We start from the raw sequence: 25,688 nt of genomic DNA on the forward strand, positions 1-25,688 counted from the left end.
CTTTAATTCAATAAAAGCATCCATTTCATCTCCTTTCAGCTCTATTTCATCCAGCGCATCCTTCTGGGTCAGTTTCAGTAAAGGTTTTGCTAGGGTTGAGAAATTGGGAATCCATTGGCGACAGTAGCTCACCATTCCCAAAAACTTTCTCACCTCCCTCCTCGTCTTTGGGGGACTCATTTGAAGTACACTTGTTATTCTTTCCTTCATAATTCTCTGTGACCCTTTCTCTATTTTGTGACCCACATATTTCACTTTCTTCTGGCAGAACTGTAATTTTGAAGGGGACACCTCGTGTCCATTCCTTCCCAAATGGTTCAATAGGGCAATGGTGTCGGCTGTGCAGTCACTTTCGGTCTTGGATGCAATCAACAAATCATCAATGTATTGCACTAGGGTTGACTCAAATGGTAACTCCAACGATTCCAAATCTTTCTTTAGAATCTGATTGAAAATTGATGGTGTCTCCGAAAACCCTTGAGGAATTCGACACCAACTGTAGACTCTGTCTAGGAATTTGAAACAAAAGAGAAATTGGCTGTCCTCATGAAGAGGCACAGAAAAGAATGCTTGTGACAAGTCGATGACTGAGAACCATTCAGCATCACAGGGAACTTGAAACATTATCACAGCTGGATTTGGTACTACGGGGCAACATTTGATTATTATGTCATTTATTTTCCTCAAATCCTGAACAATTCAGACCTTTCCACTTGGTTTTATTAGTCCCATGATTGGTGAATTACATGGACTGCTTAACACTTCTTTCAGTACTCCCTGCTTTACAAACTCATCAATGAGTTGGGCGACTTTCATGAGGGTGTCTTGCGCCATATGGTACTGTGAGGTCTGGGGAAAGGTTACATTGGGTTTTACAGTCACTTTCACTGGTTCTACTCCTTTGACCAATCCTACCTCTTTCCCTATCATATCCCACACTTCTTTTCCGACTGTTTCCTGTAACTCAGCAGGAATATTTGCTTCAGTGAGCATTGGATAAAGAGTAATCAGAGGATACTCTTCATCAACAGTTTCCACTTCGTCCCCTCCTACACTGTCCTCTTCTTCCCCATCACTGTTTGTCTGAATTTTAATTCCATCGTTTGAACACATAATCGAACACCCCAATTTGCACAATAAGTCTCTCCCTAACAGTGATATCGGACTTGAGTCATATACCACAAATTTATGTGACCCTTGATAGTTACCAATTCTGACTTGAACTGGATCTGTGATTGGGTTTGTCAGGTACCTATTAGCCACTCCCACTACTTGAACTGTTCTCCCTGAAAGTGGCAAATTTGGTACTTCAATGCTCCTAACAGTGGAACGTGTAGCTCCTGTGTCAACCAAGAATGAAACGCGGTGACCCATAACTCTTCCCTCCACATACGGACCCTTTTGATCAACTTCCAAAGATGCTGCAAGCATACAATTTCCCTCCTCATCTGAACTTTCACTCTCCCATGCATCGTTTATTCCATTCTCACTAAGTAACGGGAATTGGTGTACTGTGTCACTTTGATTCATTCCCTGACCCGTGACCTGTTGAGGAAGCATTGCTTGTTGCTGATTCATTGGTGCTAAGGGTATTTGCATTTGCTGATTAGGTACCATAGGAAACTGCTGTTGCATTGGCTGCAATTGTGCCATTTGCACACGGGGCATTTGCACCTGCTGCGATTGTACGGCTTGTAAACCCTGCATCTGATTTATATTATTTTGAAAATTTGGATTTGGACCTCTCAATTTCGGTCCTCTCATATTCTGAAATGCATTGACATCATTGTTTTGCTGACCTACACCTTCCTGCACCATCATTGGGCACTCCCGTTTCCAATGCCCGACGATTCGGCACGTGTGACATGGCATCCCTTTCTTCATTGCCTGTATACCATTTGGAATCATAACAGTATTCAAATCAGGACCATTATTCACAAAACCTCCTCGGCCTCTGCCTCTCATCTGCTGCTGAAACGTAGCATTTCCCTGCTGCTTCTGCTGCGGCATCTGTTGTTGAAAACCTTGCAAACCTGTCTGAGCTGCTCTAAGCTGCATCACCATCACCTTTTCTTTCAATCTTTTCTGCTTTGTCTCAATCTCATCACTGCAGTATTTTGCGTAGTTCAATACTTCATCGATCGACTTTGACTGCCAACAAATCAAATGCGTTTTAATCACCTGGCTGATTTCGGGTCTCAACCCTTCCACAAATCTGAACACAAAATGGAGCATGTCCTTTGCCTCAATTGTTTCTGTGCCACTATAATTCTTAAACGCTTTCAACAATCTCTCGTAGTACGCATGTATAGACTCTTTAACCTCTTGGGCTGTTCTGTCAATCCTCTGCCAATCCACATTTTTCGACGCAACCTTGGTTTTCAAGTGCTCGATCACCTTGTGGTACAAACTCATTACCGTAGGTGATGGCGCACCTGTGTCCCTATCTCTCTCTGGCTCACTCGTCGGCCAACCTACAGCCCTTTTACAATCTTCCCACAAATCTGCCGGAACCACGATTTCAAATAAAGTATTTAGGTCTTCCCAGAGACATTTTGCGAGTTTCACAAATCTATCTGTTTGTTGATACCACTCGATCGTTTTTTCTCTTAATTTAGGGAAATCATCCGTAAAGGATTGAATATCGCACCTGTGCCATGGTACATGTACAAGTTTTCCCCCTGCTGTCTCTCTCATTGGTAACATAGTTATCAGATCGTCATTCTGTTGTGCTTTCTCATTCTGCTCTGGGGTATTTTCTTTCTTTTTGTCCTTTTTCTTAACCCACCTGCTTTCCCACTTGTCTAAACATCTCCAGACCTGTGTGCTCTGCAGTATCTCTTTAAGGTGTGTTTTCATCCCTGCAGACCTCATGTGTTCAAAATCTTTTGTCTCAAAGTCTAGCCTGTAACTTCTGCTCAAATGTTTAGTCTTACCTATATCGATCTCGTTCCTGTCTGCGATTTCCTGTAACTTTTTATGTATGCTACTTACTTCTTTTGTAATTGTAGGGCACATGTACCTCAGCTCTTCTTCTGTGTTTGACTCTAATCTGTTCAGACCCATTGTCCCCTCTACCAGTTCATCTGCCTCCATGCCCAATCTTATTTTATTCAGGTATTCTTCTCCCTTCCAGCTGGATGTACTCTGTGGGGAGTTCAGGCTGTGAACCATTGTGTTAACTGTTGCGCATTTAGTCCCATTAATGTAGCACTTACATCAACTGCCACCGAAGGTTTCTGTAATGTTTCAGTCTCTGAGGTTAACGGTATTAATAGTGGTGGATTTGACCTTACCACGGTTGACGGAGCACAAATTGGGATTGGACTAAATTCCGACAAGGACCCAGATCCATTTGGCAGTGCCGCTATTGGAGTTGTTTCAGGAGTGGTTTCTATGCATCTTCTCCCTGTCCCACTCTGTGTCATTACTACCCCCTGTTCGCATACGTTTGGGTTTGCTTGTATGTACAGTGGTACTGGTGGACCTACAGTGATAGGCAGAGATATTGCATCTGGATTCTGTCCATTTCCCAAATTCTGTGGCATGTTAATACCCACATTATGGTTCATCATTGCTGGCATACCTAACTGACTCTCTGTTACTCGAGTATACCTCAGCACTTCTTGTGCCTGCTTTTGAGGTATCAAAAACTGTGTTGATTCGGCTTGAATCAATGTTTCTCTTTGATAATTCTGTCCTCCCTGTGCCATTGAATCAGAGGTCATCCCCATGTTATGCTCGACGCAGCAGTGCCTTTGACCCTGTGGCTGATAGTTATCAGCCAGTTTCAATTTAGGCACGTCTGGGTATATCCTCTGAATCTGTGGTATTTGTGGTGAGAAAGGCATATCAGAACTGCTCTGCCTCTGAGATATTCTCAAATTCGGTGTTACATTACCCTGTATTGGTTCTGGAGGGGCAGTACTAATGCTTGAGCCTTTTTCGCTTTCCACATATGGTGGCGGGCGATCATTCAGCAATTGTATAATGAACTCCTCATCGTTTGACTCGTCTGACCTTTTCGAGTTTCTGTTGTTCTCTCTATCTCTGGACTGACTCCTATTTGTCTTATAGGTAGCTTTCCTTCCTTCCATTTCCGCTTCATCAGTAATTGCTGGAAACAATTTAATCCCCTGCAACACATCTGATCTTCAAATCTTTTGTGTACTGTCCCATCTAGCATCCGCTAGTGTCTTTTCTACTTTTTTTATTCTTGTCTCAAATTTCTTTTGTTGTTGGTTTCTAGCTATTAGCTCCCAAATTGCTAGTGCCTCAAACTGTGCTGGTCTTGGAGGTACTTTCATGTCGTATAGCGCAAATCTCAGATTCTCTAAAACCCTTAGATTAAACGACCCGTGGATAGGGAACGCTACACTTCCATGTTTCTCTGTTAATTTGCACCATTGCTTTAGCCAAAGACATGGTGCGACCCCCTTTTCTTCAATCACAATGTAAGCTGGTGTTCCCTCAGGCGGTGTTTCTTCTCCTACATTTGCTTTAATGTAAACATCTCCCCTCATGGCACTCTTAAATGTTTTGAAAAATGTCATCTTTCCGTCTTTTATTTTTCTAAAATGTGTAATCAATAAGTGACTTTAATTCCCGGAATACTCTTCGCTTGCCTTTCCCCTACCAATTGCTCTTCACGGACTGTGTCCAATCCGTGCGCGACCCTTCTCACCAACCAACCTATCCCAGCGCGGCTCCTAGTGACGTCACACTCACACACTGCGGCTGACAAAGTCCCCCGGCTTGTCCTCTTTCATTCGGCTTCACTCACAAACTAATTTCTGCAATATAACGCGAGCACTAACCAAAAGAAGAAAACAAATCTGTCGGTTTACTACAGGAAGGGAAATACAATCCCTTCAGAAACCTTAGGGATTTTTCACTAGCCTCGGCAGTTATTCCATCTTTCTCGGTTTCCCGCATTCGCAAGCAAAATTTGACCTGCAAACTTTACCCTCAACTGATCAATGAACTATTCTAGTGCACTTTAGAATTCGTCAAATCTCAAAGTCTAAAATTTTCTTTCATTCCTCAGAATTCATACCAACTTGTTGACCACACCCGATCAACCTATTAAACCGACCAGATCACAACATCAAACAAGTGTCTCATACACTTTTCAACATACTCTGGAGTCTCTTGACCTCGCAGGGCCCGTCTCAACATCAACAACCACGAGGACAATATTTTCTGCACAAAGCGCTACACATGTGAAGTTCGACGACTTCCCTACTCTCACACTTTGGAGTCACACTCCTCTAAAACTTCGACTGGAGTTTGTAACCCCCACTAAAATCCTCACAAACTTCTCAATTAATCTGCGGCAATAAGCTATGCAAGTGCAAAACCCTAACTTCTCTCATACAGTCACTAGAAACGCCAAAAACATTCTCACACCTCCATGTCCTCCATTCGCAAGCTCCGAGATCCCGGGAAAGTCATTGGGGACTTAGGGCATCATCATCCCTCCAACTTGTTTTATCAAAGAAAATTCTAACTTAACCCCGTCTATTGCTCGGATGGGGTCCCAAAAGGCTAAACCATCAATCTCTGCTACCATCTACTGATAACGCGTCCAGCCTTTGTAAATTACCTGTACCTGGACACGTTGGAGGTCGGTGAATCTTTTAGCCGAGTCTGGCTCTCCTCATCGTAGAATAGTCGGGTCTCTTGAGTCAATAATCAATAACTATTGTCATCGGTAATTAATACTCAATTAATTAACCTAAATTACACATCAGAAATCAATGTCAGTTGATATTTCGGCGCACCATGACCTTTCAGTCATGAATAATGACACCAGTTTATTAAAAGTTAGTGAATTTATTTCCCTATATTAACAAAGCTAGCACGATGTATATAAGTCTCAAAACCAAATGATATATGTATATGAACATTACTAGCTGTCCATAGCGGTGGAAGAAACGCAATCTACGCAAAATTTGAATAATGATACATTCGATTATGGCAATGCAAATCACTAATATGAGTAACTGTATTTGACTAATTTCATACATTGGTCAGCATAACAAGATTTCAAATTTGCATGGTGCATCGAATGAATACCTCGACTAACCTCTAATTAGCATTGGCATGTGGGGCTTCATGCAAAACGAATTTAGTCAACACAAATTTGGAAAACTTCTAGCTTAGACACTATCAAAATAGCAGTTGGTACCTAAAAGGAAAAACACAATGCATAATACATTTATCCTTTCATATTTACCAAATACAAACAGCATTCAAGAAAAGTCTTCGTCCCTCAGGTACCGGTTCGATCAGCATGGGGCAAGTTTCAAAAGGGGCAAAGTTAAGGGCAAGCTTCCTTGCAGCGGCAAGGAGAATGGGGCAAAGTTACTTCATGGGCAAGACGGGGCAAATCAAAGTTAAAGTCTCTAGGGTGAGAATTCTTAAAGTCTCTTTCTCTCAGATAGAGAAAAGGGCATCAGGGTGTCGTCCAAAATGGAGTCTGGCATCTGGCTTCAAACTGGCATCAAGGAAAATGGCTGACTTCTCTTTGTCCAGTGGGTTTAAATAAGAAACATTCCAAATTCTGCAGGGTCTTCCATTGGAGGGTTCATAGGTTGGCTTCAAATTGTCCAATGAAAATTGTCTTTTTACTTGCGCTCATTTATGCATACATTGTCCTTGGAGCCTTGGAACACAAGTTGCAACATGGGTTGCCAATTATTTTTACTATCTGTACCTTCATTGACTGCACCTGCAGAGACTGACCTTGTATCAAAGGGGATGAAACCGGCCTAGTCCGAAACCTTGGAGATAAGTGTATTAGTCATCTCTGCTGGAAAAATACAACTTCAAGCAAGAATATATGTTTCATTAGTTCAAGGAAAAGCCATGCAGTTAGAATTTGAGACCAGGCAACTAGGCCAAAGCCTCTACTAAATTTAAGCTAAGCAAAACAGTTTCAAATAAGAAATCATGGCATACATTTGCAATTATGACGGATTACTACATTTTTCAATTCTTCACGATTAATAAAGCTCGTTTATAACGATGGCGAACTACCCCAAGGGCACAATTTCCTTCATACATTATTTTCTTTACTAAAATCACACTACATTATCTGCTTTTGGTTACATGATATATATGAATATATGTTGGACCCTCTTTTCTGCGTTATCAATCCCTCCTCTGATGACTAATTATGTCATCACATCAAATCTACCCACAAATTTTATTCCATTCAAATTCTGTATAGTAATTTGACACTTCAGTCATTTCCCTTTTATGAATATATGTTGGACCCTCTTTTCTGCGTCATCAAATGTGACGATTACACTGTCAGTTGTTCCTGAGATAGTTATATGACAAGGTGTTGATGATGCTGACTTTCATCAATAAACATGGAGCTGTTCGTTCACTACAGGGGGCATTTTGAATACTGACCAAGCCCTGTTAAGCAGTGCTGAGGACAGATTTTGGAGTCATGACCCTCGATTTGTATCACAGCCTGGAGCAGATTTGCTCCTCGTGTAAGGTATGCTTTCCCACACTTGACTTTGCCCTGGACCATCTTTTATTGACCACTTGTCGACCTCTCTCACATAATGTGTTATGGATTTGTGAGAGATCTGGCAACAAGTGACTTCCTTCTGTGATTAACTTGTTTGCCTTTTATTATGTGTGTGCATGGCTGGATCCACCTCACTGATGTGATACTGTGGAAGTCATCCTAAGTGTACACCTAAGGGTTTTTAGTCTACTCTGGCTTCACCCGTGACACTGTCACATGTGCTGATTTCATCCAACATGGCCCGCTTTGTTCTAGTGTGGGCCTCCACCGTATACATTTTGCTTACATCAGGTTTTCAATGTGCATTCGTTTTAGAAGTGCTGAAGTTCATAGTTTCCAGGAAAAGTTCCAGCGTATCGCTTCATACACAAATCTGCCACACAGGACAGTGGAATACAAATGGCGGTAAATACTTTTTAAAAGAAAAAGAGAGGGGAATGTTTTGTATGTTTATAGACGCTTCCTGCATCAATGGGTGCATTTAAGCAGTTCAAGAACTGATGAACTCACTGTTACTTTAGACACCTTAGCCACAAGAACTAGTTTTTTTTTCAATGAATTAGTAATACTTTTGCTCCTTATTCATTGCTGTTTTAAAGTGTTTTGTTTTCTCGTTACACAGAGGCTGCTGCTAGCAGGTCTCACCCCCTGCTTTTTTCAATCATATCGTGAACGGTACTGTAACAGACTGGGTTATTAATTAGGGGAGGTGACTACCTACCTGAAGCAGTAATCACAGCCCTAGTCAGGGTGAACTCTTAAAGTCACTACATTAACCTAAGCTCAACCCCATGCTACGTATGGCACAGAGCAGACAGGCTTAGCTCAGGACAGTGCACAATATTTAAACAGACGAAAACAGTAATAAAGGCAAAGTGCAACACAATAAAAAAAATCTCAAACCGAAAGACAGAACTATTTTGGAGAAGGTCAGAGTCATTAAAGAAAGGTCAACTTACTTGGATGGAATCACCCAGTTGATTTAAAAATAAAGGGTGACTAAAATTAAGATTGTCCGGTCCTACTTGGTTGAATGCATTTTTGAGTGGTAGGTTTGTTTGTGGATAATGCCCACTGTAATTCTGCGATAAATTGGCCCACCTTAAACATTTCCATCACAAAATAAAAGCAGGAGCTATCTCTGTGGCCCACAGGTGCTTCTGTTCCATATCTTGTGAAAGAACCCTTAAGGGAAAAAATAAGCAGACTCCTTGATCAGGGTGTTAATGAAACAGTAAAAGGTTTCGGAATGATTAACTTCTGTACTTCATGCCACCGTTGATTCAGGGAAGGAAAGTAGTGGATATGAGCACTTAAGTGGTCTTGACTCCCTTTCAGTTGATCTCCACGTCTTCCCAACTATTTCTGAGATGTTCAGCCTGTTTGGAGATGCTAGTTGTTTCAGCTTAATCAATTTATCTTCAGCTTACCTTTAAACTGACCCTCTGCGCCTCTCCTTAAACCCCCTGAAGAGTCAAGGCCTCTTATTTCCCCGATAAGCAAAGTCATTTGGCTTGCCCTCAGCTGCTGCAATATTCAAATGCATTATTCAGCACATCCTGGAAAGCCTCCTGGAGATGCTATGTTGCCAAGACAATATTTTAGTGTATGTAAATCTTGCAGAGATCCATGATTTTCCCTTTGGAAGGTATTAGAAAGACTAAAGGATCTGGGAATGTGTATGAAAAGTGACGCCTTTCAGATTTGTGTGGGGTTATTTCCTTTTTACGCCAAACTGTATATAAGGATCGAGTGAAACTCGAGAATGGTGTGCTGAAAGTAATTAAATTAGCCCCAGGACCAAAGACAAATACAAATAATTTCTAGCTTTATCGGAATATTACACAAATGTGTCCAGTAACTTTGCTGTTATAGGGGGCACTTGGTGGGCGTTCTGAAAGAAACATATTTTTACTGGAATGAAGAGTATGGAAAAGTGAAGGACAATGATGAACTCTTCAAAGAGCCAATCTTGAGGAAGTGTGATAAAAATAGGTACACACTTCTAATCACAGACACAATGGTTAATTTTGGTTATATGGGTGAAGAAAAGTCTTGTGGCTTTCACCTCCCCATCTTTGAAATGTTCAGAATCTAACTCTTCATTTGTAGAGCACGGAGTTTAGTATGCTACTAGTCTAGAATAAATTTTATTGTAGAGCTTTGTCCTTTGTTGTACAGACTGAACACAACCCTCCTTTTTACCTGAAAGGGGTCACATCTCCCACCCGCAGTATAAGGATTCTGTTTGAAAGTTAGGTACTGTTAGAAATGGGGTCTCTAGTTGGCAGTCGGTTTGCACCCTGTCCAAGTAGGAACCCTCACTCTAATCAGGATAAGGGAAATACCCACTCAGATAACCCCTGCTCACCCCCTTAGTAGCTTGGCACAAGCAGTCAGGCTTATCTCAGAAGCAATGTGTAAAGCATTTGCACATAACACACGGTAATAAGGGAAAACACTACAAAAGGACACCACACTAGTTTTAGAAAAATAGCCAATATTTATCTACATAAAACAAGACCAAATACGATAAACTCCAACATACAGTAATAAAAATATGAATACTGCAAGATGTACTTAACAATACAGTTCCTTGAAGTCGATAACTCCACCTGGGGCTATCACGGCGTTGTGAACAACAAAACCAAAAGTTCAGGCTGGCCTCAGCATCGTGGGCCAGCTGCGGTGTCGGGAAGACCCAAAAACAGTACCTTGGATTCGCAGGGCGTTGTGATCCTCGCGGTAAGCTCCGGAAAGCGGCGTCGCTGGCCTTGGTTCCGGAGTCGGTGCAGGAGTCGTCAGGCCCTTGAAGTCACGCACCTCGGGGATCGAACTCCGGGCTGATGAAATCAGGTGCACTGGGGGGGATGCATCGGGGCTGCGGTGGAAGCAGGACGATGCGACGTGCGGTGCCCACAGGTCACGGTGCGGGCAACGGCTCGGTGGCGGCATCCAGTGGCGTCGGTGAGACCAAGGCTGCGGTGTGAAGCGGGGCGGTGCAATGTACGGTGTCCACAGGTCACGGTGCAAGCAGAGGTGGCGTCGTTGCGGAAGCGTTGTCGTCTGTAGGCCCAAGCCAGCGGTGCGGGACGGTGCCTCGTGACCCTCACGAGCGGTGTCCACAGGCAAGGATGCCTGGCGATGACACTGGAGCCGATGGTGCTGGCGTCGTAGGACCAGGGCTGCGGGACGGTGCTTCGTGCTCCTCACGAGCGGTGTCCACAGGCCACGGTGCAGGCAGCGGTGCCAGTGTCAGGAGGAGCGACGTCGGGGATGCCCAGGCTGCGGTGTGAACAGGTGACACCTGAGTGGGGAGCCCACAGGTCGAATTGCGAGCAGCGGCTCGGTGAAGTCGTCCAATGACGGCGTCGGTGAGACCAGGGTCGCTGTGCGAAGCGGGGCAATGCGACTCCGTGCGGCGTCAGCAGGTCACGGTGCAGGCCAGCAGCGCCGTTGGCGGCGTCACAGTGGTTTCTCCTCTTGGACAGCACAAAACACACAGTTCCCAGTGCTGCAGGTCGAGGAAACTGAAGTCTTTGGTGTCCCTGAGACTTCCAACAGGAGGCAAGCTCTACTCCAAGTCCTTGGAGAATTTTCTCAAGCAGGACGCACAGCAAAGTTCACCCGTTGCACTCTTTTCCTGGGGCCTGGCTCTTGACACTGACAGCTGTCAGTGGCCTCTGTTAGTTGTTATCCTTGTGGTCAGAGTTTTCCCTGGGAGAGGAAATGAAGTCGGACCCCAAGGGTGGCAGTGGCAGATCTGAGACATGATTACAGAGCTACTTATGTGGGTGGCACAACCAGTGATGCAGGCCCACTAGTAGCATGTGATTTACAGGCCCTGGGCACCTGTAGTGCACTTTACTAGGGACTTACCAGTAAATCAAATATGCCAATCATGGATAAATCAATCAACAGTACAATTTCTATAGGGAGCAGTTGAACTTTAGCACTGATTAGCAGTGGTAAAGTGCGCAGAGACAATAAACCAGCAAAAACAGACCTGAAAAAATAGGAGGAAGAAGGCAAAAGGTTTGGGGATAACCCTGCAAAAAGGGCCATTTCCATCAGGTACCTACCTGGAATATGTAACATGGTGTGGCTGAAAGCCAAAGATACTTTGGAAAAGTTTGCAGATGAAGAGGACCAAGTTGAAGAGGTAGTACTAAGCATATCAAAATAACAAGTAATGAAAGATGAATGGGAAGAATGTGAAGAGAAGAATGTGTACTGGGTAGACACAAAGGGATGGTTTTTCAGTGCTAGCCTAAAAGATGTAGAGAATGTTCAGAAAATGTAAAACATGCAGTTGAGAGCCAGTTGAGTTTGGTGGATGGGAAGGAATTCAGAGGAAATAAGCACAATTCCCTAATGATGATTCACAAAGTGATAATTAATATCTTCTAAAAAGGAGAAGTTAAACCGAATCAGGCCTCATTATTATTGGCCTGCGTTAGACTCCATTGTAGAATAAAGTGTAAGGAACTGTTGTGCAACTAGTGATGCACTAAATTAGTATGGAAACTGCTGCTATCACCAGTTAATGAACTTAGTAAACTCTGGAAGAACTACCTTATGTATCACTAAGCAAATTCTTTTTTGCCAAATAGAATGGAGGTTATTCTTGTACTTGTTGATTACCACACTCACTGAATTGTCACAAAGAAATTGCATAACAACTCCAATAAAAGTGTCCATGTCTTCTTGAGAAAAACCTTCATGAACTAGGTAACAACATGCAAGTGACCTCCAACTGCATTGCTACGAGAGATATTTATAAACCACCATTAAGATGAGACAGTGAATAGAATGATCTAAGTGTGACTATCTGGCTAGTGTGGCAGCTGTAAATGTTTAGAAAGCTCTCCCCTACAATTTGTGGTCAAACGGTATCAATCTTATAGTGTAACAGAGTTTTCTAATTTCTTGTCCCTGAAAGATAGAAACATCCCCCCCCGGTGCCACAATGTCTGCCATGTGGCTAAAGCAGAGGTAAGTCCTGTCTGGGTGGATATGGACAGGTCTTGAAAATTATGCTTTCCAACCGAGAGAACTAAAAAGTGTTGAGCAATTGCATAATGTATAGACTCTTGGGTGGCGAATGCTACAAATGAGGAGTCAGTTTAATCAGGGTCTATACCTCTCAGTGCACCCCTTTAGTTCACAGATCAGAAAAAGTAATAGCACCTGTGAGTAGCACAAGTAGATCAAATGATAATGCCTATGGGGTACTTCTGTTGCTCTACTGTTACCTTGTGAACTTCTCATTGCATAATGAAGAAGATGTAATATAATTAATTCACTAGAGTACTATAGTCTTATACACATTACTATGGCCTTGGTGTGGCCCTTGTCTCTGTTCCACTCTCCCATACTAACCTTTCTCTTCCAGCCTTTAATGGCCTTATTCAATTAGAACACTGAATTGCTTGAATTTGAAGATTCCACTGCTGTTCTTGAGACAGTCTTGGGATAAGGTGTTAATGATGTGTACTTCCATCAATAAACACCTAAATCTATGCTTCACTTGGAATTGTATGTTCACTATAGGAGGCAGTTACACTAGTATGCAATATGAAAGATAAACTCTTGTCAGGAAATAGACAGGACAGGCCTAGTTCACATTAATTCTACTCTTTCTATTCTATTCGATTGTATTCTATTCTATTAGATTTCTAAAGTGCATGGCTACCCCAAGGATCTTCCAGCACCAAGGACACAACATCAGCTGCAATGTACAAAAGACTCAATAAAGCTAATTAAAAAACGTTCTTCAAGTATTTTCTAAAGCTCATTTCAGACTTGTTCTTTCTTAGCTTTGCCAGCAGAGCATTCCAGCGTTTGGGAGCTAAGAAGGCAAATGAGCATCCTCCACTCCTTGCCTTCTTGATCCTGGGTGCCACAAACAGCTTTTGATCAGCAGGGTACAATGTTTTCCTAGGGCTGTAGGGCCTTAACAAAATCTATATCAGCTGCAGGTTCTTCTAATACATTACCTGGTGGGCTAGACAGAGGGTCCTAAATTTAATTCTCTTAGGCACTGGAAGACAAAGCAAAGATGCTACAGCCAATGTAACTGACTGATACTTAATTTTTAGAAGAATTCTAGCTGCAGCAGTTTGAATCACTTGAAGCCTTCCTGCCACCTATTTCGGACTCCCCAAATAGAGAGAGTTTCCATAATCTAAACTATTCTATCACCAGCTCTTGCACTAAAACTCTCAGTGAGGAGTCCAGCAGTTACCTTAGTAGTTTCTTCAGTATCCACAGTAGTCCAAAGCAGCTTGATTGCCGTTTCTTGACATGGATCTCCATAGAAAGTTTGTTATCAATCCAGAACTGTAGGCTCTTCTTCTCTGAGTTTGGAGAGGGCTGGATGCCAAGATAGGCCAACCCAATTCCATCCAGCGAGGAGGGTTATTGCCAACCACCAACACTTCTTTTTTTCTTTCTCTCCATTCCATTTAATTTTAGGCTACACGCGGACATCCATTCTGTTGCTTGTTTTAGACAGGCATTGAGCTTCTTAGAGACTTTTCCTATATGAAGAGCAGGGGGAATGGTAATCTGTGTGTCTGTGTAACACACAAGTGAAAGGCCATGAGCCCCAACAATTTCCACCAGGAGAAGAACATATACATTAAATAAAGTGGGGCTTAATGTAATGAAGACATTTGAGGAATGTCACATTTAAAGGAGTGGGTTAATGACAACAGGGACTCTTCACAAACTTGGAAACTTCTGTTTTCAGGCAAAGAGGTGGGCCATTGTAGCACCACCCCAGAGATTTCAACCTTTGAAATAAATCTAGATGGGAAACAGTGTCAGAGTTCAAGTCTAGTGGGATCAGTGTCACTGAACCACCCTGATCCAGAATGTATCTTAATTCTTCTGTAGTTGCTAGCAAAGCAGTTTCTGTACTGCTTCCCAGTCTAAAACCTGTTTGGATGGATGCAAGATAGAATGTGCCGCAAGATATGAGGAAAGATGTTTATTCAATGACTTCTCCAGGGCTTTACTTGCTACTGGAAGAATGGAGATATGCCTATAATTCTCAATCCGTAAAGGTTAGGTGGAGGTTTTTTTTTTTAAACAGAGTTCTCACAATAGCCTGTTTCCACTTTACCAGGACTCTCCTGTACGCCAGTGAATAGTTAAAAATATTGGTCAAAGTAGACGGGGTTGCATTTCCCATTTCATAATTATATCAGAAGGAGCTGGGCCCTGCATGGAACCTGATTTGATTTATTTTAAAACCTCTTCTGTGACATCCTTGCTAATTTCTGGGAAAACCATCAATTTATCTTTAACCGCACTATTTACAGAATGTATATGGGGGAACTTGATAAATCCACAATCCACTGGAAGAGTATGAAGGATGTTATTTCCCTTTTCTAGGAAATAGTTGGCAAACATATTACAAAGCGCCTTGGAAGGAGGGACTTCGGACTGACTCCTAGCCTGCTTCATCAAACCGTAAACAAGCTTTAATAGCTCTTCAGACAAGTTTTCACTACTTTCTTGTAATTTAGCTAGCTGACTTTATCATAGTTTTTCTGCCGTATCCTTTTCAGATTTTTAGATTATTTTGTTAGTTCCACTAACTCTAATGAAAACCGTGGGACACAAACTCCAGGATGTCTAGCCTTCTGTATCCTCAAAGGGACCAGGTTATCTAGGCCATTCGACAGCCAGCCCTCACACGTGGTGTACCTTTCAGCAATATACCTTTCGTTTCAGGGAAAGAATTAACAAACAAGCTTTCCCACGCTACTGCATCAGGTTTTGAACACCAGTTACTTAACTTGGGTTGTTGAGACAAAGTGCCTTTTCCCCCTTTTCTACACAAATAAATGGACACAATCTTATGGACTGACCAGTAAATTGGAATAGTAACACTTGTGTTCCTTTCAGATATATTTGTAAAAATGGAGTACAATAAGTGGCCTAATCCCTGGGAAGGGACCTAGTAGTATAAGGAGATACCTTTCCTCATCATGTTAAAAAGTGACAGTTATCCCGCCCCGGAAGTGACGCCATTTCCGGTGGCTGGGACTTACGGTGCCCCTGTGATCCCTCCCCGGAAGTGACGTGTGTGGGTGGGGGCTTTGTCACGTGGTTTGTGACCTCATGGTGTCATGTGTTAGACCTGTGGGTGTGTCCTAGGCCCTGGGTGTTGGTCTATGGGCTGTGTAAAATGTGTGCCTTTGTATTGGGCAAGTGGTTTCAGAGCCTAAGAGGACAGGTCTGGACATGTAAGACATTCAGTGACAAGTGCCTGTTAGGGGGTCATCTGCACAGGGCTGGGAAGTGGGCGGTCCGCCCCAACCTCCACACTGTTGGCTAATCCAAAAAGAGGGGCTGGTCAAATGGTGCCTTTTGTTAGAGCCTGCCTATCACTGTTGAAAGGTAAATCTAAAACAGATGTACACCCCACAGGCCTTTTCCAGGGGTTGGCACCAATGGGGGCTCAGTAGAGGTTAAATTATAAACTGTCTATGTAATTAAAAGTTTGAAACAAAACAATGGCCCTGTATTGCAGATTAAAGCAGATGTATACCCCCAATGACTTCATAGGCCAGGGCTCAGAGGTTGACAGGCGTTGCAAATCTAAACAGATGTACACCCCACAGGCCTTTTCCAGGGGTTGGCATCAATGGGGGCTCAGTAGAGGTTAAATTATAAACTGTCTATGTAATTAAAAGTTTGAAACAAAACAATGGCCCTGTATTGCAGATTAAAGCAGATGTATACCCCCAATGACTTCACAGGACAGGGCACAGAGGTTGACAGGCGTTGCAAATCTAAACAGATGTATGCCCTCAGGACTGTCCTGGGTCCGGGTAGAGGGTAAATTATAAACTGACCATGCAATTAAAAGTTTGAAACAAAACAGTGACCCAGGATTGCAAATCTAAAGCAGATGTATGCCCCAAGGACTGTCCAGCACTGGCCTCAAAGGATGACAGGCGTTGCAAATCTAAAACAGATGTCTATTAACAGGTCCCAACCCACTACTGAGCCTGGGCATAATTAGCAAAATGGTTCTGGTATAAAAGCCCCCCACACATTCACAGGTCTCTTTTTTTTCTGAACTACATACTTGAAGTTTGTGGAGAGCCCAGGACCACGAGGCTGAAACCATGAAGGGCAGAGTCCAGACTGGTGTTGCTAAACCTCTTCTACTTAAGGTCTGTAACATTGTGATGTTTGTATATGTTATACTATAGCTTAACAATGCCATTAGCCCCCGCCTGTTTAACTATACATTGACAAGTAAAAATGCATGTTTTAAAAAATGCTAATAATGTATTTTTGAGGGTCTGTAATTATCTTGTGGGCTGTATTGGTAGTGTTTAACAATGACATTAGCCCCATCCTGTTTAACTATACATAGACAAGTAAAAATGCATGTTTAAAAAAATGCTATTAATGTATTTTTGCGGTTCTGTATTTATTTTGTGGGCTGTATTGGGTGTGTTTAACTTGTACAGGATGGTTCAGGGGCTGTGTAGGGGTCTGTATTGTTTTTTTGTTTAAAGTCTGCACGCATTTTGTGGGATGTTATTGTTTATTTGGTATTTGTGGAGTCTTGTGCTATGTATTTGTCAGTATCTTTGCGGCTCTGTAATTATTTTCTGGGCTGTATTGGTAGTGTTTAACTTTTGGCATTAGCCCCATCCTGTTTAACTATACATAGACAATTAAAAACGCATGTTTTTAAAAATGCTATTAATGAATTTTTGCGGTTCTGTTTTTATTTTGTGGGCTGTATTGGGCGTGTTTAACTTGTACAGGCTGGTTCAGGGGCTGTGTAGGGGTCTGTATATTTATTTTTGAAAGTCTGCACGTATTTTGTGGGATGTTATTGTTTATTTGGTATTTGTGGAGTCTTGTGCTATGTATTTGTCAGTATCTTTGCGGCTCTGTAATTATTTAATGGGCTGTATTGGATGGTTTCACTTGTACAGGATGGTTCTGGGGCTGTGTTGGGGCATGTATTTTTTTTTTCAATGTCGCCCTAATTTTGTTGCCTGTAGGGCGTGCTTAAATTGTACAGAGGTGTTGTGGGGTTGTGTAGCTGCCAGTATTTTAGGTGGGGTTGTATTTAATATGTGCAGGTTTGTTATGGGGCTCTGTATGTGTTTTAATTTTATTTTTTATGTGCAATATGTTGGATGGTCACTGTATAATGGGGGTCACAAATTTAATTGTAGGTTTAGGGGTTAATGAGGGCTGTTCTGGGGACCCCTGTTATTAATTTTAGAGACATGCCCTCCGCGCTGCAGAGAGCAGAGTTCTAAAATTAATAACAGGGGTCCCCAAAGCAACCCCGAGCTCTAGAATGCCCCATTATCAACTTTTCAGCGCTGTTCTCAGAGCCCCAGTGTGCTCTGAGAACAGCGCGCTGAAATGTTAATAATGGGGCGCCCCAGAGCATTCCCGCGCTCTAGGGTCGCATTATCAGCATTTCAGAGCTGCTCTCAGAGCCCACAAGGGCTCTGAGAGCAGCTTCAGGCATTTTTTTTTTTAATAATACGGTCGCCAGGCGGCTGCAGGCGCCCGGAGACCTCGTTATAAAGTTAACAGAGTTCTGCTTAAAGTCCACGTGGGCTTTGAGCAGAGCGTCATTAACTTTATAATGAGGTCTCCGGGCGCCTGCAGCCGCCGCAGAGACCTCGTTATCAAGACATCGTGTGTTTCACGGCGGCATTCTCTGTAGTTAAACCTTCAGATCGGCACGCCGAGTCCTTGTGATGCTCCACGAGGCCTCGGCTTGCCGGTCGCTTGCCGCCAGAGTGCGGCGTTTGTTTAAATAGTGGCTATGTTGCGAGGCCATGGTCTGTGGGACCCTGGCTTTGCGCGCTTGGGCCCTCGGGCCCTTAAAGTTTTATATAAAAAAAATAATAATAATAATAAGTTTGGGCCTTGGTGCCCTTACAGTTTTTTTTTTTCTTTTTTTTAAATAAATAAAAATAAAGTAAATAATAAGTTTGGGGGCCTGTGGGGGCCTTGAGCCCAAGGCTCTAAGGCCCCCTGGGCCCCATAGGCCCATTTTTAAAAAAAATTAAAAATAAAATAAAAAAAAAGATGTACAAATAAATATTAATAAATAAAAAACTATCCCTGCTAAAGAGTCTCAGACCCCCCATGCACCCCCACCACTCACCGTAGTTCAGGATGGCCTGGGATCCTTGGTTGTGCCCCTGAAAAACCCTGGACCTCACACATGTTGCATCCACATACAGCCATTTTCTTTCTTTTTTTTTTTTTTAAATAAAGACTGTGTGTTGTTGGAACTGGCTCAGCTTGGGTGCTCCACCCTGGAGGATGGAGTTTAGATTGAACTCCGCCCCCCACACATGGTTCAGGGCCTCGTTGAGCTAAGTCGAAAACCCGGCATGGATTCTAGGATCCGGCTTTCAGTCTCTTGTACAAGTACAAATTCTAGGAACAGTAATGTTATTAAACAGAGATATGTTATATATTTTTACAAATGTTGTAATTATACGGAATTATAAAGACATTTGACTGCCCTGTAATATGTTTACAAATAGATTGTGGATCCCTCAGAATTATATAAATAATGTCTTATAAAGAGAATCCTAGAGTTCGCATTGTGCTAGAGCGCCCCCCTGTGGACATTGTTTATTAAACCATGTATAGTTTTTGAGAAAAGCTATACATTTGTCAGTGTGTATTTATACTTCCAGAACATAGACATTCAACAATTTGAATCATGATTTTTTTGTTGTTGTTTATTTTAATTTATTATTTTAATTATTTTTTATTTTTTATTTTTGTTCAACACTTTGCATGTTTTTATGAAGGGTTTTGACCTAGAACATGACATGTGGTGTGTTTAAAGGCAATTCTGTCTCTCTTGTACGCAGGACCTTCAAGAGTCTGGGGAGTCCCCTGTGGAAATGGAGACAGTGCAACAAGGTGAGTTACAGGCCATAGGGCATTCTAAACTGAGTTGTCAGGATTGTTCTTTTTTTAAAAATTTTACCTCTAATGGGCACCCGTGTGTTTATATGCTTGTACAGGTTATGATGCAGAACTCCCGTGTGCGGTTGCCTCTCTGCAACAAATCCTCCATGTTCAAGACGGGTCAAACACATTGTTCCAGGATAGCGCTTTTGCAGGTAAATAATGGAGTTTGCGTGTAAACCCCTTGAAAACTTAAAACCCATAAACCCCTCAGCATGGGAACCTCAGGGAGTTCATGTCGTCTATGTATTATATTGTAAATGTAACATTTTGTTTTTTCTTTTTATTCCGAGGGCCCCCTATGGAATTTGGATGCGAAGATTAAAAACCTGGCACGTAAAAGGAAGTCCCCAGCGTCTAAGGATGGCCCACCTGTTAAGAAGGGGCCCTCAAACTGGAAAACCCTAGGTGCGTTTTAGAAAATGTAGAGTCAAATGTATACAATCCAGAATGTGTTTCAAGCTTCTTTCACACCCTCGGTATAACAGCTATAACAGGTCCTAATATGTATTTTGCTATCTTTACATCCTAGAATCATCACACAAGAGCTCCGGAGACATCTCCCAGCAGACTAAACGCCGGATGACATCTTTAAAGGTCAACACCAGGACATCTCAAAAGCCCATAGCGACAGCGGTACTCTTGAACAGCGGCAGACCATTGGCACAACCCTGCAACATCTCTACAGACACCGGTCATTGTACAGGTACAGCTCTTAACTACACCACACCAGCAGTCATAAAGGGTCTGACAAGTACCGTGAACACTTTTGCATCAACTATCGCTGGACCGGTGCTTGGACACTCTGACAATGTTGTGCTTACAAACCCAAACACAGATCATCTTGTACTGTGTGAAACCTTTGGAGGGGCCCCTAAGCCCTGCACAGGCCCTAAAATAAATCAGTTGTCGTGAAAGAGTCGTTGGAAGAAGTTGCAGACCCCTGAGCTACAATCGGGACCTTTAGACCTATCTTTGAAAAATTCTGTTAATGTTCAGCCTGTTCCACCTACGCCCCAACACCCTAACACAGATGAGTCTGTCAGCGCCCTAAACCATCCAGTGTGTATAAGTAGCCCTACTCGATTACACGACACACATGATCACCCCGTAGAGGATCCTTATTCCCATTGTATAGGACTTCTAAAGGCGTTAGCTGGCACTGTAGAGAGTGTTGAAGCCCCCACACCGCACAGCAGCACTTCTAAGATGCCCCCCTCAATGTTGCAATCAGCAGGGTCTCAATCAGCATCACCCAACCACGCCAGTGCCTCTACATCCGATACCCTCAGTTATTACGATAAACATTTAACCTCCCCATGTCTGATGTCCCCCATTACACCTCCTGGGGCCTACGACCCCACCAGCCCCGCAACAAGTGCCTGCGCGCAATGGCCTTCACCATCCTCATCGATATACCCCGCCAGCAGTATAGGATGTAGCGGGTCGCAAAATCAGAGTTTTGGAACACCCTCGAGCGACGATCAACCCTCTCAAGCACCGGGGTTGTTCACACTGGAACCCTGTTTTTACGACCCGCTCCGGTCCATCAGCAGTGAGTGGGGGTGGTAATGTTAACAACGGGCCTATAGCAGGGGTTTCCTCAGGGCGTTGGCAATTACACCTCTAATGTAAATACTGACCCTGAAACCAACCCTTCAAACAGTACTGGAGTTCTGGACACCTACATAAAAGAAATACATCAGGCAGTTAGATAGTTAAAATTCAGACTCCGTCTAAAAACGTTAAAATTGGGCAAGAACTGGTGTAATACAGGGTCACCCAGAGTTAGCATAAAGGCTTTAAGACAGCGAATGGCTCGGTGTACAAGCGAGGTGGTCCAGGCATGTGATTCAGCAGTTGGAGACATTGGTAACATACCAGCGTGACTAGGCCTGTCTGCAGACCCAGGGCCTGTAAGAGCAACATTTACCAATACACTAGTCCTTGGGTCTAAATATAAAAAGAAGACCCGGTATTTGCTCAGTAGAGCTCTGAGTTTTAAGGGCCCTCAAAAGTCAGAAGCCGTGTGAGCAACCAAAACCACAGCCCATAAGGCCTCAAAATATACAGGTAGGCGTTGCTGCTGGTATTTACAGGTCCTCAGGGGGTTGATGGTCAGAGCAGTCTCAGCCCTAAACAATATGAAGGACCCCCACCCTCAGTAGGTGAAGTGTCGGGGTCACCACTTATAAACACCCTGAATATTGTTCAGATAGGTGGGGGCCGGTTACCAAAAAACAAATGGCCCTGTAAGAAACAGAAGTGGGCGGGTAGCGCTAGAAACCGTAAACATTTAGTCAGAAAGTTAAAGAAAACCAGACTCTGCGTTACCCGAAGGTCTAAAAACACACCTCCAGCTGACCACAGCCAACTGCCTTTGCTTGATACCCCTGGGAGCTCTCCAACAACCGATAATTCACAGGCTGAGGCTTCAGAACCTGTGTTTATGGAAGGTTTGAGATGGTATAGTCGCGTTGTAGAGTGGTTTAACGCTACAGAGCACTATGAGGAGTTTAGGTTCGTTAACCTTGATCCCCTAAACTCCTCAGATCATGGCGTTATAGCTCTACATCAGGCTGTGCAAGCTCTAATAGAACGATTGTTACACGATGTTGGGCCTAACGATTTCTTTCAGATGCGTTTTCAGGGGCAGGGTCTCAATAGCCCCCTGTTCACCAGACGGTCGTCTCGGGATGTCTTTGATGCTGTGACGTTTTTAGAAAACCTATCTAAACTTTTACAGAGCAAGTCTGAATTACTGGCGTACGGGACCTTTAGAATCATCGCCCTTGTTGCAAAGGGTCGCGAGGGTGGTGCTTCCAGAGCCTTAAAGAGCGTCATGTATAGTAAAATCATCGGCAAGCAAGGGCGATGGTTGCTCGACTTTAATACCGGAGCTACCAATATGTGTCTGGCAGCAAGCATTGCGGGGTTGCTGGTGAACTGCACTACACCAGACAACATCATTATGTTGATGGTGGCAGCAGCCCATGCGGCGCTTCAACTACCGCCCGACAGACTGGTTGGTTTTGGGGACCTGGGACTTTTTGAGACCCATTTTGCTGTAACGGTAAAAGTTCTATACCACGACAGTTCTTGGAAGTACTTCACAACCAATGAATGTGTGAAAACCAAGACTGTTTATGTGCTACATCATGAAAACCACTTTTACAATGTCTTGAACCTGAAGGGTTTTCTAGGCGCCAAGTATGTGTGTGAGCATTGCGATCACATATACAACAACCGGACCCGTCACCAGTGTGAAATGCACTGCAAAATGTGTCAGAGGGATGGTTGTGGCAGCGACACCGCTCAGAAAGTCAACTGTGCCACGTGTAAGATGTTTTGTCGGTCGCAAGACTGCTTAGATGTGCACATCAGCCTAGCACAGTGCGAGCATAAAGCGGTCTGTGTGGCTTGCGACCGTTACACTGGCGTCAAACACATTTGTGAAGGTATAAAATGTCCCAGGTGTACCGTGGTTTATATAGCACGAACAACTCACGAATGCTCGAATGCTCGGAATCCACCCCAAGAAAAAAACAGAAGACTATATCGTATTTGATATAGAGTGTACGCAAGAGACGGGTGTGCCCCAGCCTAACTACATTTACGCCCACCATCTAACAGGCAATGAAAGCAGGGAGTTTGAAGGGCGGTCATGCGTGAATGATTTCCTCAATACGTTCATGCAGCATAGATACCAGGCTTATACATTTCTAGCCCACAACTCAAAAGCATACGACTCGTTCTTCATTCTCAGAGACCTGATTTGTGAAAAGCTGGCCATGGACCTCATCACCCAAGGTTCCAAACTGATGCTTTTAAAGGTTGTGTCTTTTGACATAAGGTTCAAAGACACCTTGAATTTTCTGCCCATGAAGTTGAGCAAATTACCAAAAGCCTATGGTTTTGAAGGCTGTAAAGGTTATTTCCCCCACTTTTTTAACACATGGGCTAATCAGAATTACAGTGGTCCTATGCCTTCGCCCGACAGTTATGGTTTTGAGTACATGATGCCCTCTGAAAAAGAGTTTTCTCCAGTGGTACGAAGAAAACCGTAACAATTGGTTTCATTTTCAAACAGAATTGAAAACTTACTGTCAGGCGGATGTCATGATATTGCGAAAAGCGTGCAACCTTTTCAGAGACGTTGTGGTGGCGATGACGAAACAGGTCAGGTTTATTAAAACCAAATCCCGTAGGAGAAAAAATAAAAATAACTGAATACCTGCACCCCTTTAAAAACATTACTCTGGCTTCGATGTGCATGTCTATTTATCAACACATGTTTTTAACACCTGAAACTATCGCTTTAGTACCGACTGACCTCTATAACGGCAAACAGAAGCGTTACTCCACCCCATCCATTCAGTGGCTCATGTTCGTCTCGGAGAATGAAAACATCTTCATTCAGCACACGTTGCAGGGCGGCGAATACCGTCTGGGTCACTCCTACCTAGACGGTTATGCAGTAATTAACAGGGTACCAACAGCCTTTGAGTTCAACGGTTGCTTTTGCCACGGGTGTCCCCGCTGTTACAAACCCCACAAGTTTAATAGACTGCAGGGGACCACGTTTGAACATCTGCACCGGCGGACTCTGGCGAAGGCGCAGTATATTGAAAGCTGTGGCTTTGTTCTGCAAACCCTCTGGGAACAAGAGTGGTTAGCGGAGCTAGCAAAAGATGCTGAGTTGGGCACTTTTATTAAGAGCCGACAGCTACCTGCACCGGGAGGGTGCGAAAATACACTACTACGACTTCACTAGTCTGTATCCTTTCGTGAACAAGGTGAAGTTGTACCTGGTGGGGCATCCTACGATCATATTCAGGAACTTTAAGCCCCTCAAAGAGTACTTTGGACTTGTTAAGTGTCAGATCCACCCTCTACGGAAGCTTTACTCTCCGGTACTCCCATACAGAGTCGACGGTATGCTAATGTGCCCTCTGTCGAACATGTGCTGAAAGTAAACAGACTAGCGAGTGTCGGCATAGTGATGGAGGGGACATGGTGTACCATCGAGCTGCAGACGGCTCTTGAGAAAGGGTACCATCTCAGTAAAATCCTGGAAACTTGGCACTTTCCAAACACCACAACCCGACTCTTTTCTGAGTACATCAACTTGTTTCTCAGACACAAGCAGGAGTCCTCGGGGTATCCCGACTGGTACGTCGATGAGCCCTCAAAGAAAAAGTACAGAGTGGATTACAAAGCTCGCAAAGGTATTAAGTTGAGACCGGAGTTCATTAAGGTTAACCCTGCCCGACGCCAGCTAACTAAGCTCTGTCTCAATTCCTTGTGGGGAAAATTCACACAGCGTACCAATTTGTCAAACACATCCATCGTCACAGATCCAGGTGAGCTTTTTAAGTATATATTCACACCTGCTTACGACATTTCCAGTTGTGAATTTATTGACGCCGAGACGGCTGTTCTAAGCTGGAAATACACCAAAGAGTACCCCACAACGTGTAACAATATAAACATCTTTATAGTGTGTTTCACAACCGCTCACACCCGGCTAGAGCTTTACAGGTTGCTGGACAAGCTTCAGGATCGTTGTTTGTACCACGACACTGACTCTGTTATTTTTGTGAGTAAAGAGGGCGATGAAGCTCCTCCGCTGGCTGATTATCTAGGGGATTTGACCAGCGAGCTCGAAAAGGGGGAGTATATACTCGAATGTACCTCATCAGGACCCAAGACGTACAGTTATAAGACCTCAAACAACAAGGTTTGCATGAAAGTCAAAGGTATCACTTTAAACGTCAACAATACGATTAAAATAAACTTTGACAGTCTGAAGGGTCTGGTGCACGAGTACTACGCCTCGAGCGATCACAAAAATAGCAAAGCCATAGTCGTAAACCACCCGAGCATAGTCAGGTCCAAGAAAAAGTGGGAAATTACAACCCAACAGTTGTATAAAACCTTAAGAGTAGTGTTTGACAAACGGGTCCTCACAAAGGACTACAAAACACTGCCTTACGGTTATTAAAAGACATTAGAGGCTCGAACCCCACCCGATATGGACACCAGGCTACAACACCCGTTCTCCTGCGTTTTAGCAGGTCCCTCTAATAGCTGTAAACGTTTTTTTATAAAGAAACCGCTAGAAAACTCTCCCGGTGTTTTA

This window comes from Pleurodeles waltl, chromosome 2_1, assembly GCF_031143425.1.
Source record: "Pleurodeles waltl isolate 20211129_DDA chromosome 2_1, aPleWal1.hap1.20221129, whole genome shotgun sequence".
Classification (NCBI taxonomy): Eukaryota; Metazoa; Chordata; class Amphibia; order Caudata; family Salamandridae; genus Pleurodeles; species Pleurodeles waltl.